The 15,890-nt window shown below is 49.9% G+C and overlaps 1 long non-coding RNA gene across 1 annotated transcript; it reads right to left on the bottom strand.

Annotated features, from left to right (window-relative positions):
* Positions 1-815: 815 nt before the first annotated feature.
* Positions 816-2,335, bottom strand: LOC309857634. Its single transcript, XR_014307817.1, has 3 exons — positions 2,170-2,335; positions 1,393-1,496; positions 816-943 (listed from the first exon to the last, which is right to left on the bottom strand). It is a non-coding gene; the product is annotated as an uncharacterized lncRNA (long non-coding RNA).
* Between the last annotated feature and the right edge of the window lie 13,555 nt (positions 2,336-15,890).

The raw sequence follows: 15,890 nt of genomic DNA, 5'->3' as shown, positions 1-15,890 counted from the left end.
TTAAACTCATGATGCATTGAACTGGAAACAAGTAATTTTATTTAAAACGAATGATAAATAGTATACAGAACACGTAAAGACAAAATCAAAATCAGTATGTAGCAGAAAGGAAAAATGTACACGTCGGGCACAAAACGTTCCTGCAGGTTGCCAGGGTCGGGGGATAGAACAAAGAGTAACTGTTTGTGGAGCAAGGCTGTGGGCACCAGAAGGGGCTCTGGGCGCTCCTCAGGAGGAGGAGTAGGGGGAGGAGCAGGGGCTGATTCCAGAGCAGAGGCACAGGTGTTGTCAGGGGCAGGATCCATAGCAAAGGCAGGCCCCGGGACAGGGGCAGACCCCAGCTCTTCCCGGACAGAGTCAGCCTCGCTGTGGGCAGGTGCCCAGTCACCTGCTGGCTCCGGGTCTCCTCTTGAAGTCCCTGCAGGCACCATCCCCGCCTCTGGAGCTGTGGATGCAGGTGGGGCCGGCTCTGGCTCCTCCGACGGAGAGGCTATGACAGGAGGAAAGCGCACCGGCATGCCTGTCTCTCCATGTGCTTTTGCAGAGACAGAGCTCAGCCCAGGGCCTCCCGGAGAAGCCGCAGCCACGGAGGAACCCTCACCGGGACATCTCCCTGACTGCGGTCCGCCCGCTGCGAGCTCTGAGCCCAGGCCTGGCTCCTGGCCCCACACCAGCCTCTGGGGTCTCCTGCCCTTGGGGCCCGGCACCGACCCACCCGCAGACACCCACGTGCCCCAGCCCCGGCCTTCTCACCCTCAGGCTTGGCCTGCATGGGCTCTGGCTCCTGGACCACACGGTGGTGTAGGCACGCAGGCAGTGTCAGCGGCCTTCCTCCGGAGTCCCCAGTCCCTGCTTCTGCAGAGCCCGGTACGGTCACTCTCCTGGTCAGGGAGATGGAGCGGGTGTCCGCCAGCCTCCTTCCTATTTCATCGTCACTAGTGCTCTGCACAGACAGACCCCGGGAGCCAGCCCCGACCGTTAGAGCCCTGCCCAGCCGTCCTCACTGTCTTCCTGCCCACCCCCCTGCCGCTCCCAGATCAGACCCAGACGGTGTGTGCACAGCGCCACATCTGGCACAGGGACCCATACCTGCAGGACACGGGGTGCACCCTGGGGGGAAGCTACTGTCCCTACTCTCACAGGAGGCAGCCTCCCACGCCCACAACCCACCCAGCCAGCCTCGACCTGGGTGTGAACATGAACTGCCCACCGGGCATCTGACCCCTTGTCAGCCTGTTCTTGAATGGGGTGGGTGCACCTCACTAGAGCCTTTATACACACACACACACACACACACACACACACACACAAGCATGGGGAGGGACCTAGCGCTGTACAGGTTGAATCAGAGCATGTGGGGCTGGGGGCTGGCTCTGGGCCTCATGGTGTTACCTTTCTCTTCTTTTGGCCAAATGGCCAGAGCCATCGGGGAGCCTTAAGACAACATCCCCAGTGAGGGAAAGCATGTGCAGGGCATGATTTCTTCAGCTTGCAGCCTCCACATGTAGGAACACAACAGAACATGTTGCTTATTCAAAGATCCGCAACAAAATGAGCTGGGCGGGGGGCTGTCTCTGTGTGTGGGTGCCTGGTTACCTGGGTCCCCAATTGTGTTGGGCTCCATTGTGAGGAAAGTGAGGTCACCACTGCCTGGGGTCTGCTTACCAACCACTTCCTCCCACACAAGAGCCCCGCCCGGTGGGTCCCCCTCCCCCGCGTGCTCAATGCTCAGCCTCTGCTCCATGCCCCGTCCATACAGTCACAGCCACACAGCCCACCCACAGCACCTGCGAGGCCTGGGGGCAGCCAGTGTCCCCACTGTGAGAATACAGGGCTGGGTTCGGACTGGGTTCCTGCTCGTGCCCAGGGCTATGAGCCTGGACAGACCCTGTGCTTCTCAGGGCCTCCCCTGCTCCCCGACTGCCCAGTGGGGGCTTCTGGTTTCTACTCCTAGGGACGCATTCAGGGGTAGGACCTCCAAATATGTTCTGTACCTGCTCTCACAAGAGGCTGGTACGCACCCGTGGGATGCAGGGATGAGCAGGGGGCTGGGCGGGGCATAGAACACAGCTCAGAGGGGCCTCGATCTGCTCTGGGGACCAGGCAAAGCCACCCTCCTCCTGCCTGTCTCCCAGCCCTGTGGGAAGGTTGCAGTGAACTGATTCCGACCTTGTCCTCTCGTGACTCAGACTTCCAGGGAGGGACTCCCATTCGGTTTAGGCTCAGGTCCCAGGGCCTCTTCGGCACCCATGTGCTGGGCAGTCCACACAGTGGTTCTTGGCAATTCCCGAATCCTGGTCCCACATCCCTGTGGAATTCTCTGCCCTCCGGGGGGATGGCCTGTGTGACGGCGCTCTCAGGACTAGACTAGGGCGAAATCATGGGCTATTGTTCCCAAGCCAGTTGAACAAAGTCTTTGACTTCTCCTGGTTCCCTCTCTTGTGTTCTTTCTCTTGTAAGTCTTTGACTTCTCCTGGTTCCCTCTCTTGTGTTCTTTCTCTTGTCTCTGCCTTCTCTGTGTGTCTCCCTCCGTCTCTCTCCCAAGAACAGGATCTGGGAGTTCTGGGGGTGATGTAAGAAACCTCAGAAGACTCCCTTGTCCCTGTTTCTCTCTCCTGTCATGTGCTTCGTTCCTTCCTAAGGCCTCCTCACCCTGACCAGAGCCCTGACTCTGGAACCTCTTCCAAATGGGGACACTGAGGCTGCAACAGTATGCAGGGGGGCGGTTCCTGAGCTTGGTCCCCAGACCAGCGGTTCAGTGCTCTGCCACATTCTGCCAAGCCAGGTCATCAGGCGGCCGAGTCCCCAGGCTGTCCTGTGCTCAGAAGGACCTCCAGGGAGTACAAAGCATTTTCCCAGGACTGGGAGCACAGTGGGTCAGGGATGGAGACCCAAGGCCAACAGACTTTTCTACAAGCCTGCGGGAACCTAGGACATGCCATCTCTGCAGCCCAATTGACAGAAGAGTAAACTGAGGCCCTTTGTGCTGAAGCCCCATCTGGACTTGGGCATGGGGGAGTTATCTCTTCCTACTTCCAGTGGCCCAGGTGGTGATGGACCCCAGAACCCAGACCCTTCTCCCAGTGCCCTGGCACCCCCCTGGCCCTTTGGGGAACCCCCGACCATCAATCTGGCCTGTCTCCCCTCCCCATGCTATGGATCTGGGTTCTTGCCAGGGGTCCTGATGCCCCTGTCCCACGGCTCGGCTCTCTCTGACCTCTTTTTCCTTGCCTCCTTGTCACCCACCTCACTCCCAGGATGTCTTCCCATCTGATCCCCATCTGGTCAGTCTGAGTGGTATTTGTGTGTGTGTGTGTGTGTGTGTGTGTCCATGCAGGTGTACATTTCTCCACCTGTCTGGGGATGTTTATGTTCATGTCCCCACATGGAACAGGGTGGGTAGCTATCCTCAAGAATCTGTGGGGCTTTCACCCCCAATGCAAACCCAATGGGGGCTGGTTGGGGCTGCCATGGCTGGAGAGCATCCGCTCCTTGGACTCTTTACCCCTCATTTGTCCTAGGCATGTCCCTGTCTCTCTTGACCCCACGTTCCCAACTCTCCCTAAGGGCTGGACATGGAAATGCTTGAACTTGGCCACTCCTCCAGGGGTAGGTGGAGGACAGGTGCACCAGGCCTCCCTCCCGAGAGGGCCAGTTGAGCACAGGGGCCCTGCACACAGTACCTGTACCATGAGCCAGCCCTGCTGTGCACATGAAAGAGACCCATGTCCGCACTTGACCGGGTCCCCACATTTCCTCATCACCACCAGCTCTGTGGCCCCAAAGTCCTCTGAGCACCCGAATCATGCTCATCCTGGGCAGTAAGGCTCCGTGTACAAGGTCAAGGTACAAGACATCTGGGTATGCAAAGGTCACTGAATATCCCCCATCCAGGGGCCAGAAATGCATACTCAGCCCCAGGGTCCAGCTAAGTGCAGGCCTGTCCGCAGCCAGTCTTCCCTCCAGCCCCAGGAAATCCAGGCGCTCTGGGAGGCTGCAAACTCATTACAAGCTAGAGCCAAGCCAGCCCTATGGGGCCTGGTTTCGGGTCCTAGAGCCCCACAGTGAGGAAAGCTGATGCGGGACCGGAGCTGGGAGAGGACAGGGGGACTGTCCCTTGGGGCTATGGCTCCCTGGTCCCGCAGACTCTGTTGTGTGCTGGCCCCTAGGGCACCCAAACGCCAGCTCCAGGTAGGCTTTGGGGAGGGAGACCAGAGTGTGGCTCGTACTATGTCATATGTGTCTCTCTATCCTATAGCTACAGCCTGGCCCACCAGCTGCACTCCATCTCTGGCAGTGCAGCAACGCTGAGTGGGCCTATTGCTGTCCATACATGTACACGGACAACATGCTAAGGAAGCACCAGAGGTGATCCTGGGTAAAGGGCCTCTGGCCAGCGGGACTGGTGGCTTCAGCACCCTCCAGCAGGCCCCATTTCCCTGGATGGGAATCCTCCTGGCGTCTCTGTCCTCAGAGCTCCCTTCCTGCTGGTTTTAGGCCCATGGAAGGGACTGTGGTGTGTCTTAGAAGGCTCCACCCCAGCCTCCCTCCTGCACACATCTCTGCTCCCCCAGAAGCAGGGGCTGCTGCTCCCACATGCCCTACACAAGGCTGGTTTAAGGCACTCGTTCTCTCCAAGGCCCAGCTCCTCTGGCTCTGTCACATACATGGTGGCCATGGCTGCCTGGCTGGGCCAGAAGTCCCAGGAAAGCTCTCCTTCCCCAGGATTAGGGTTCATATTTATGGCCAGAGAAAGAAATCCCATCTGTCCTCTGCCAGAGAAGGTGAATTCCTAGGCTGTTTGGCCCTCAGGTGCCTGAGGACATGGGTGTCCCCTGGAGAGAACGGTGATGGGAGGCCCATCGGGGTGAGCAGCGCCCAGCCCAGGCCGCAGGTGCACCCATCTCCTAGCCATGCTCGTACTCAGACTCACCCCAGGAAACTCTGGCATGATTTTTCACAGATGTATTTTCAGGAGTGTTCGCCACTGTCCCCAGCAGTGCGGGAGAGAGAAAGGAATGCACCCATACTAATGCCCAAGGAGATGGGGGTGTGTGTGTGTGTGTGTGATCAGTCAGTTAAGCCGCTGAATCTTGATTTTGGCTCAGGATGTGATCTCATGGTGAGGGACTGAGCCCCATGTAGGGTCTGTGTTCAGTGCAGTGTGAGCTCACAGTTCTCTCTTCCCCCCTCCTGCCTCTCCCACCAGTCTCGTGCCACACGGTCGCTCTCTCTAAAATAAATTAATGAAGTCTTTATAAAAATGGAATCATACAGAGTGTACTTTTAAAAAATCATAAGGAATCCTAACATTGATTTTGCCATTTTAAACATTTTCAGTATAAAGTCCGGTTTTGTTAAGTATATTTACACTGCTGTGAAACGTGTCTTGAGAATATTTCATCTTGCACATCTGAAATTCTGTACCCATTAGTATATGCTTTTCATGTAGAAAGCATTTTTCTTTATTTATTATGTTCAGTTAGGCATCATCCAGTACAACTTTTGTTTTTGATGTAATGTTCAATGATTCATTAGTTGCATGTAACTCCCAGTGCTAATCACAACACGTGCCCTCCTTAATACCTATCACCCTGTTACCCCGTCCTACTCCCGTCTGTAGCCCTCACTTTGGTGCCCAGAGTCCAGACTCTCTCATGGTTTGTCTCCCTCTCTGATTTCTTCCCATTCATTTCCCCCTCCCTTCCCCTGTGGTCCTCCACACTATTTCTTACATTCCACATATGAACAAAACCATCTCCGCCAGTCTTATTTTATTCAGCATAATCCCCTCCAGTTCCATCCATGTCAGGGCAAATGGTAGGTATTCATCCTTTCTAATGGCTGAGGAATATTCCATTGTATAGATGAACTACATCTTCTTTACCCACTCATGTGTTGAAGGTCATCTTGACTCCTTCCATAGTTTGGCTATTGTGGACATTGCTGCTGTGAACATTGGGGAGCAGGTGTCCCTCCTTTTCACTATGTCTGTGTCTTTGGGGTAAATACCCAGTAGTGAAGTTGCTGGGTAGAAGGGTAATTCTATTTTTCACATCTTGAGGGACCTCCATACTGTTTGTCAGAGTGGCTGCACCAGCTTGCTCTCATCCTCGCCAACATCTGTCATGTCCTGACGTGTTCATTTTTGGCCATTCTAACTGGTGGAAGGTGGTATCTTGTTGTGGCTTTGACTTGTATTTCCCTGAGGCAAGTGATGTTGAACATTTTGTCATGTGTCTGTTAGCTGTTTGCATGTCTTGGAGAAATGTCTGTTCATGTCTCTGCCCATTTCTTGATGGGGTTATTTGTTTTTTCGGTGTGGAGTTTGAGAAGTTCTTTATAGATCTTGGATATCAGCCCTTTCTATGACATGTCATTTGCAAACATCTGCTCCCATTCCGTGGGTTGCCTCTTTATTTTGTTGACTGTTTCCTTTGATGTGCAGAAGCTTTTTATCTTACTGAAGTCCCAATAGTGCATTTTTGCTTCTGTTTCCCTTGCCTTTGGTGATGTGTCTAGGAAGAAGTTGCTGTGGCTGGTCCAAGAGGTGACTGCCTATGTTCTTCTCTCGGATTTTGATAGATTCCTGTCTCACATTGAGGTCTTTCATCCATTTTGAGTTTGTAAGAGAATGGTTGAGTTTCCATCTTCTGCATGTGGCTGTCCAATTTTCCCAGCACCATCAATTGGAGAGACTGTCTTTTTCCATTGGGTATTCATTCCTGCTTTGTCAAAGATGAGTTGACCATAGAGTTGAGGGTCCATTTCTGCGGTCTCTATTCTTTTACATCGATCTACGTGTCTGTTTTTGTGCAAATACCATGCTGTCACAGTTTTGTAATATAGTTTGAGGTCAGGCATTGTGATGCCCCCAGCTTTGGTTTTCTTGATCAACCTTTCCTTGGATGTATGGGGCCTTTTCTGGTTCCATACAAGTTTTAGGATTGTTCCAATTCTATGGAAAAAATGCCCATGGTATTTTAATAGGGAGGGCATTGAATGTGTAGATTTCTCTGGGCAGCACAGACATTTTAGCCATGTTTATTTTTCAGATCCATGAGCATGGAATAGTTTTCCATCTTTTTGTGTCTTTCTCCTTTTCTTTCATAAATGTTCTGTAGTTTCTAGAGTATAGATCCTTAACCTTTTGGTTAGGGTTATTTGAAGTTATCTTACAGTTTTGGGTGCTATTTTAAGTGGAATTGATTCCTTAATTTCTCTTTCTGTAGTTAAATTGCTAGTGTATAGAAAAGCAACTGACTTCTGTGCATTGGTTTCATATCCTGCCACAATACTGAACTGTTTATGAGTTCTAGTAATTTGGTGGTGGAGTATTTTGCATTTTCCACATAAAGTATCATGGCATCTATGAAGAGGCAGAGTTTGACTTCTTTGCCAATTTGAATGCCTTTTATTTCTTTTCGTAGTCTGATTACTGATGCTGGGACTTCCAGTATTATGTTGAACAATATTGGTGAGAGTGGGCTTCCCTCTTGTGTTTCTGACCTGAAGGAAAGCGCTCTCAGCTCTTCCCCATTGAGAATGGTATTCACTGTGAGCTTTTCATAGATGGTTATGAAACTGAGGACTGTCTCCTCTATCTCTATACTCTGAAGACTTTTAATCAGGAAAGGGGCTGTATTTTGTGAAGTGCTTTTTCTGCATCTCTTGAGAGGATGCTATGGTTCTTGTCTTCTCTTTCATTAATGTGCTCTATCGTGTCGATTGATTTGCGAAAGTTGAACCACCCTGACATGTAAGGAATAAATTCCACCTGGTCGCAATGGATAATCCTTTTTATGTACTGTTGGATCCTACTGGCTAGGATCTTGTTGAGTATTTTGGCAATCATGTTCGTCAGGGATATTGCTCTGTAATCCTCCCTTTTGATGGGGTCTTTGCCTGGTTTTGGTCTCATAGAACGAGTCTGGAAATTTTCCCTCTGTTTCTATTTTTTGAAAGGGCTTCAGAGAAATAGGTATTATTTCTTCTTTGAATGACAGCCTTGCTGGATAAGGCATCCTTGGCTGCATGTTCTTCTCACTGAGTATCCTGAATATGTCTTCCTAGCCCTTTCTGGCTTGTCAGGTCTCTGAGAACAAGTCTGCCATTATTCTGATGTTCCTCCTTCCATACATAAGAAGCCTCTTCCCGTGGCTGCTTTCTGGATTGCTTTCCTGGTTCTAAGATGTGCAAGTTTTCCATTTTGAATTCTCATAGTATATTTATAGAAGATTTTGTATTTTCTATGTGCACCCTCATATTATCTGTGAATAGCCATAATTACCCCCTCAATTCTTACTCTTTTTGTTTCTCTTGCCTTATAACACTGGATAGATGCTCCAGTGCAATGTTAACTTATGTAGTATTGTTTGAAGATTTTAATATACCTTTCTCCATATGTGATAGAAGAAGCAAATGAAACATTGGTAACAAATGTAACCTAGTTGACATATCTGGAACATTACATGTTAAGTAGAGAATACATTCTTTTCCAGTGGTCCTAGGATATTGTCCCAAGTAGATGAAATGTTGGGCCATGAATCAAGTCTACACGTTTTAAAACCTGAAACTAAGTAGACTGGATTTTTAGACCACAGGGGAATTGAGACATAGTTATAAGGAAAGAAAAACAGGAATTCCCTCAATGTTTAAAAATTAAATTTGCTACATATCCTAAGGCTCAGACAGGGATCACAAGGGAGATTCTCAACATTTCCTGCATCAGAGCTCACAGACAAGGCCTCGCTATATGTGAAGAGCAGTAAAAGGAGCTAGACAGTTCAGCCTTAATTAAGTCAGGGTTCTGCCTGCCCGAGCCACACGTGGCGGCCGTGACCTGTGGTCCCCCCACACTGCCCTTTGTGGTATCCCTGAGCTAAAAGGGACAACATGGCCATATGGAAATGGGAAGATCCCTGCTCCTAGTGATGATGGTGCCCCCCGCCCACGCTGCCCTTTCTGATGGCCCTGACCTAAGGGGGACAGAATGGCCATACGGAAATGGGAAGCTCCACACCCCTAGTGATGATGGTGCTATTGTCTTGTCCTCACCAGTCCAACAGCATGCTTTCTGAGTGAAATATGACACAATAACAGCTTCTTGACCTTCCTTAAGGTTTGAAAATCATCTCGTGAGTCATGTCTTAGAAATATGGGTTCAACATGTGTTCTTTCTTCAGGAAAAGAAATAGACCCCAATAGTAATCATGGCTTCCTGATCCCCTGCTCTTGAGAGCCATCACGCTGGCTCTTTGTGGAATTCTCTCTCATAAACTTCCAAATATGATGTAAATACTATTGGGCACATTGTGTAGATGGTGAGGCAGGGGCTCAGAGATGATTCAAGTCACAGAGGATTTTAGTGTCAGAAACCCAAGTGAGATCCCCAAACTGACTCCAAATCCCTTTCGTTCCAAACAGTACTATTTCCTTCTTATCTTTGGTCTTCTCAATCTGGAAATAACTCAAGTCTCAGGATTTTCTTGTGTGGTTGGTCCACTGAAATGAATTCAGCTAGCCTTTTCACCTCTGCCCATCATGATCATTAAGAGTGGAGGATTTCTAAGTAAGATACCTAGGCATAGAGACATTGGAATATTTTTCTGACATTTTAAAGTTCCTGAGAGAACTATCTTTTTAAAATTGGTTCAGACTCTGGTATGTTCAGAGTGTGCTGTAAGACAGGTCTGAAATACTATTTAAAAATACTCTGCTCAGCCTCTTCTACAAAGTGTGCTAATGCTTATAAACATCACTAAACTATTCCCTCGCTTGTGATTACTTAGTTCCTAACCATCGTAGTGTTTATGTGGTATAACTATGACTTACATGAGTCAAAATCTGCATGGGAAAAACTAAGGCAGTGTAGCCAAGCTTTAGGGGGACTTCATGTTTCAGTTAGTGTTGTGACAATGAGCTACTGTTTCATTCTGTAGTATAAGGGAAGGGTGCCAGACATCTCTAAAATGTCGGGATGTTCTCAAATTTTGACTAAGTTATCTGTGTGCTTCAGAGATTCGGGCAGGAAAAAGGGAGGAGTTCTGTGAACACCTCTGTTACCTGTGGAAGGAACTTGGAACAGGGAACCTTCTGTAGGCATCATTTTGACTTCTTGGTAGTATTGTAAAGGTGCTTTTGTCTCAAGGTCCTCTCTTTAGTAGTGCTTAGAATGATAATGGAAATTTTAATCTTTTACCATCCATGGGCCCAGATCCTGGCTCCCAGGGAAGCTATCCTTTAACATTTTTCCAAGTTCAAAATGACTGGGCAAAACCTCAGACCATGGTCCCTATTTCTGCCCCAAGCACATGTTGTACATCTGCTTCAAGAAGGAAAAGCTCCCCCCCAAAATGCCATTACAAACATAAAGATAAGAAAAACAGAAGAACCTCTCCTGCTCTCATAAAATTAAAGTCATACTGACTTGCACATACTGGAAACATAAGGAAAAGTCTGTAACTTTATGGAATGTTCTTCCTCATGATTATGTGTAACTATGTAAAACAAAACAGAAGAAATATAGAAACCTACCTCAAATGTTCCTTCCCCAGAGCACTCCCTTCCTTGTGAAGAATGTGTCTCCCAGGCAGCTATCTTGACTTGGGTTTGAGTAAAACTCTCTTCCTTTCTTTCTCAAATGTTTAAAAGGGTTCATTCATTTAGTGTCGACAATAACAATATGTTTTCTTTTTAAGCGTAAAATCAGTGTTCCTGGTTCACAATTCCCAACAGCATCGTAGGGCGGTGTTTCTTGTTCATCCTGAAGCTTCCCTGCAGAACAAGCATGTGTATATATATTCCAGCACAAATGGGCTCATTCTAGAAAGGTGCTCCAAAGGTCTGAGAAGCACCGTCCACTCCATGGGTAAAAAAGGTGAAACGTACCAGAAGAAGGTGAGTCTCCTCCCGGCTAGAACATTACTTTCTGGGTCTTAAAATTGCCATGAAAATGTGGGAAACTATTGCATTTTCTAAAGCCCAAGCCTGGGAAGGTCTGAGAGCAGCTGACCTTGTCAGGAGTCAGGAACAGCTCTGCAGGCAGGGCTGGTGCAGGAAGGGAAGGGGGAGGCCTCTGAGGGTGGTCTGCAGGAGAGGGGTCCCCGGAAGGAGCCAGATGTCTGTAAGAGGGGAGGCCATGCCCACGACCCACCCATGTCTGCCTCACTAAGCCTAGTATTAGAGTGAGGAGGCCTCTCCAGAAGCACCTGAAAAAGCAGGGAGGTGCGGATGTAAGGGCGAGTCGCTGGATACAGACAGGTGCAGCACCTAATGGGCTCACGGAACCATCCTCCCTGACCAATCAGTGCATGGCGGTTGAGCTACATCTTCCGTGGGCAGAGCTTGAGCTGCCACAGAAAGCAGACACGGGGAAGGTGAGGGGGCAGGGGAGAGGGCTTGGGTGGGGAGGTCCTGAGTCCTTAAGTTCACGCTGTGTACCCAGGGCTGGGGGGTGCTTCCGCGGGTAGGGTCTTCAAAGGGCGGGTGAAGTGAGTTCATCATGATGACTCGGGTGGAATTTATTTTTCCCTTAAGTCTTTCCGCCCCATATCTGTCAACTGGCCCTATCCCCCAGACCAGTGAACTCCAGGGCGTCCACTCAGCCAAGCTTTTGTGGGATGGGTTGTGGTCATTTCAGGGTTCCCTGTGTTCCCCAGGAAGAGAGCATGTAAAGACAGCACACAGCCCCCAACTTCAGTGGGGTGCCTCTGTCTCCTGGCACAGTGCCAGTAATGGAACTTGAGCAGCCCCCAGGTCAGCAAGTTGTCCCCTGCACGCCCCACCCACAGGTGTGGCGCTAACAAGCCGCAGACCAGTTCCCTAGCTTCAGCATTTTGCGCCCAGTCTGTAGGTTTGGTGGAAATGGGCTGTCAGGGTCCTGCAGGAGGGTCCTCCAGGCTCCTGCCCCCGAGGCACAGTCTTGGCGCTAATAAACCCTGGAGCCCTCCCCCAGCTTGAGCAACTTGCCCCCTCCCTGTTCCAGGAGGTGGTGGTTGGGCTGTCAGCATCCTGCAGGAGCGTCCTCCTGGTGGGGGCCTGGAGGCTAGCGGAAACCAGATCCCACTCAATTTGATGAGGGCCGAAGAATTGGGTGTTTTTTTTGAAGAGTAACTTCACTTCTCCAGAAAGGACGGTGGCATTGTTCAACTTTAGAATGAAGCTAATTACTACGTAAGAAACAAGCATGTGTCTCCCGTCCTCCCAGGGACTGGAGCAGGCGTGCAGGCCTTGGGTCGGGGGTGACTTCTTATCTCCACCTGACAACACTTCCCCACCCTGGCTCCACAAGACCCAATTTTGAACTCAGCATCTGAGTCAGTCATGTGGCTTGTCACCGGACGTCAGCGTTCAGAGAGAGCAGCAGGTACATTGGGAGAAACGTCACATCCATTGTGGGGCGGGAGGTAAAACTTCTCTTTAACCCCAAACCTCCTGGGCTTTTCCCTTGTCTCTAGTGGAGCCACGAAGTCAAACCGAAGCAGCTGTCAGCAATCTAGAGCGGGTGCCAGAGTTCCTGAGTTTCTCTGCAGGGAGAACGGGGCAGGGGGTCCCATTTTCTCTGTTTATTTCTGGCTTACGAAGGTATTTGGAACATCTCTTTGGTAGGCAATCGCTTTGATTAGATAGAAAGGGAAGATGAGATTTCCTGTTCGTGTTTTTAACATGTAATGTGTTCCTTCATCTAATGGTGTTTATTTCATTGGGCTGAGGTTGTGGTGGCATGGCCGGCATCTAGTTAGGTGGCTGTCTGCGTTCAGGTAGAGACTTGGGTGATGTCTTTTCATTTGTGTGATGTTTCCTAACTGATTAGTCCTTTCATCAGAAGAGTTACAATTAAGGAATAATTCAAAATTATTCAGAGCAGACTTTTAACATTTAAAAGTTAAACTTGACTTTCTAGTTTCGCTCAATGGATCATCTAAATATTTGGACATGCTGTATTTTCTCTGTAGTCTCATTTCTGGTGGAGCCAGCAGGAGAGTCTTTGGGAGTTCTCCTGGACAGAGGCATGCTGGTGGCTTCAAGGGTCTTGACATGAGGAGCCCTGGGGTGAGTTCTGGAACTGCTTGCCGGGTGCTGGGTGAGTCAGGTTATCGCACAGAGTTTCTGTTTCCTCTTTATGAAATTGCTGGCAGGTATTATCTATGGAAAGCCTTTTTACACAGAAACTGTTAAGCCTAATGAAGGGCAACTAAAAATGACATGATTTGGGCTGTATTATTCTGTAAAAAAATAATTTTAAAACCCCCTGTCATAGGATATGGTACTTCATTGCACAAGGAGCCCTTGGACAGCTGCAGGGAAAGACTCAGATCTCAGAGCACGTTCATGTTCCATCGAAACGTGACTTACAGTTTGCCCAGGGAGGAAGGTAAGTGCAGAGAACCACGCCAGAAGGGGAAAGGAGGTGTTAACCGTTCAGGAAGGAGCCTCCTGTCTTTCTCCTGAAAGCCCTGGGCCAGTGTAATTTTGGAAGGGGGGGATCCTGGAGCTCTGCGGCAGACAGGGGAGCTCCAGGGCTGGGCAGAGCTGACAGGGGTCCCGGAGGAGAGCGGAGTGCATTCTGCAGGAGGCTGTGGGCAGGGCTGGCTGTGTGTCCCCTGACAGGTCAGGGCGGGGAGCAGGTTCCTGGCTGAGGACAGGTGAGGCACAGGCGGAGAGCTGGCAGAACACCTGCTTCTGTGCCACCAGCCTCCCCCAACGTGCACAACCTCGTCTGTCCCTGTCACTCCAGTTCAGACCTCTCTGCATTGCCAGGCCGAGACGCTGGTTTGGGCTTTGTTCTTTGCATGTGGGTGACATTTCAAAAGTCGGATGGTAGAAATGATGGGTCATCGGAACATCTGTTTCTCTATTATTTCCTGCTCTTCTTTCAATCACTATGTGAATCAGACCTGCCAGTGGAAGGAGCAATCTTTATGTTTTCGTTCCCGTTTTAATTAAACAATGGGAAAGCAGTCTTCTGAAATTGTCCAAGAATCCTTTGTGGGGGTCCATGTTTTTCCTCTTCCGTGAAACACGTCTGATATTGGAAATTATTTTTCAGGGGCGCCTGGGTGGCTCAGTCATTCAGCATCTGCCTTTGGCTCAGGTCATGATTCCAGGGTCCTGGGTTTGAGCCAGGCAGGGGGCTCCTGCTCGGCGGGAAGCCTGCTTCTTCCTCTGTCACTCCCCCTGCTTCATTCCCTCTCTTTCTGTATCTTTGTCTGTCAAATAAATTTTAAAAATCTTAAAAAAAAATAGGAAATTATTTTTTAAAGTGAAGCACAGCCTCAGGGGTGTAGCCAGGTTCAGTGCCTTTTGTGACAGGGAGAAATGGAGGAGCAGTGTAGGTTGTTTAGGAGCCTCGGGAGTGGCTCATTGTGCTCCCAATGGAACACAGGCCCCTGTTAGCCTTCTCTGGTGGCAGGGCCATGGCGGGGAGGGGGCGTTTGCTGCTCACCTGGTGGCCCATCCCGGGCTCTGAAACCTGACTGAATCACTTTTGACTTGAACTGTGAATTTATGAAGAAAACAGAATGAACCCAGAGGATGCCTGTATCTCTGCACTTGGACAAGTCCATGGAGCAAAGGAACGTATCCCCCATGAGGCATGTCAGGATCCGGCATGTCATGATCTGCTCTCCTCCGGGCTTTGCTTCATGGGAAGAGTTTCTGTCTTCATCCTGATCTGAACCGGAGCCATGTTGTCTGGTTATGGAGACCCAGACCTTTACGTGACCATGTCATTATTATTCTTGTGATTTTAAGAAAGCAATCCAGACAATGACTTTGAGATACAAATATCAAAATGAAAAATATTAGGTCAAATATGTATATATGAGGGCTGAATTTGTGGTATCTCTCATTAGTACGGGCAATGCAGGGCTGCCCGTGTGAGAATGAATGAGGCATTCTATTTGGATAGAAGTGTGCTGTGCCCACTTTTCCTTACTTCTCTGAAGGGAAAATAGAGTGGTGATTGGAGCTTGGTTTCTGACTTGAAGAAATGGGAGACAAGAGATTTGAAAGAGCAGGGTTCATGCTGACTTGGTGCTCCGTGCCCAGTGAGTGAGGGTTTGAAGCTTGGACTGGGGAGCATTGGTGTTCAGGGGTATATTGTCTGAATTTCCCACACCCAGAGTCACTCAGCTGCTCTGCCTCATCGGACCCGTTCCTGCCTTTTGAAGGGCAGCTTGAAGGTAGCTTGAAACCCGAGTATCTGAGGAATGATCTGGAAGGCACACGTGGGCGGGCCTGTGTAGACAATCCCAGGGAATTCTGTAGCTGATGATGAACACGTTTCTGAGACTGGAGTTTCTCTGAGCTTCTCTGTAAGCAGCACTGAGCTGGGGAGGAAAGCAGTCTCTGGGTCATAGGAGTCACTAGGTCAGCAGGTGTGAGCCCGGCAGGGTGGTCAGACTAGATAGATGGGAGGTTGTGAGGCCTGGCGGTGGGCCTTTGCTTGTGATGGGTGGACCAGCCTGCTCCAAGAATAGGACTCTGCTCCCTGGCCATCCCTCCTGCTGCAGATGTGATACAAAAATTGCTTCCTGTTGGCTTCTCAGGCCTTCATCTCAGCAGGGGCCTGATGGGAAGCAGCCCACAGGCAGTATTATGGACTCTTGCCCTCTGTTCCCCTTGCTTCCTTAGCTGAGGCACTGCAGGTCCTCTGCCTGGCATCTGTGAAGTCAGCCAGCAGCAGCACTTCTTCTAGAGCCACAGCCCTGAGAAATGCTCCCCTTTCCTGTGCTGTGTGCAAGAGGCCAGTTTTCATTTGGAACTGAAAGCTCAGCTCCTGCCATTAGGCTCCAAGCCACACAGCACACCAGTGTCCTTGATGCTCTAGTTCCACATGGGCCTGACGTGCAGGGCTGAGACTGAACATAGGGGGCCTGCTGCTGGTT

The sequence above is a fragment of the Mustela nivalis genome, assembly GCF_964662115.1.
Source record: "Mustela nivalis genome assembly, contig: HAP1_SCAFFOLD_1007, whole genome shotgun sequence".
Taxonomy (NCBI): Eukaryota; Metazoa; Chordata; class Mammalia; order Carnivora; family Mustelidae; genus Mustela; species Mustela nivalis.
This window is presented reverse-complemented; position numbering and strand designations above follow the sequence as displayed.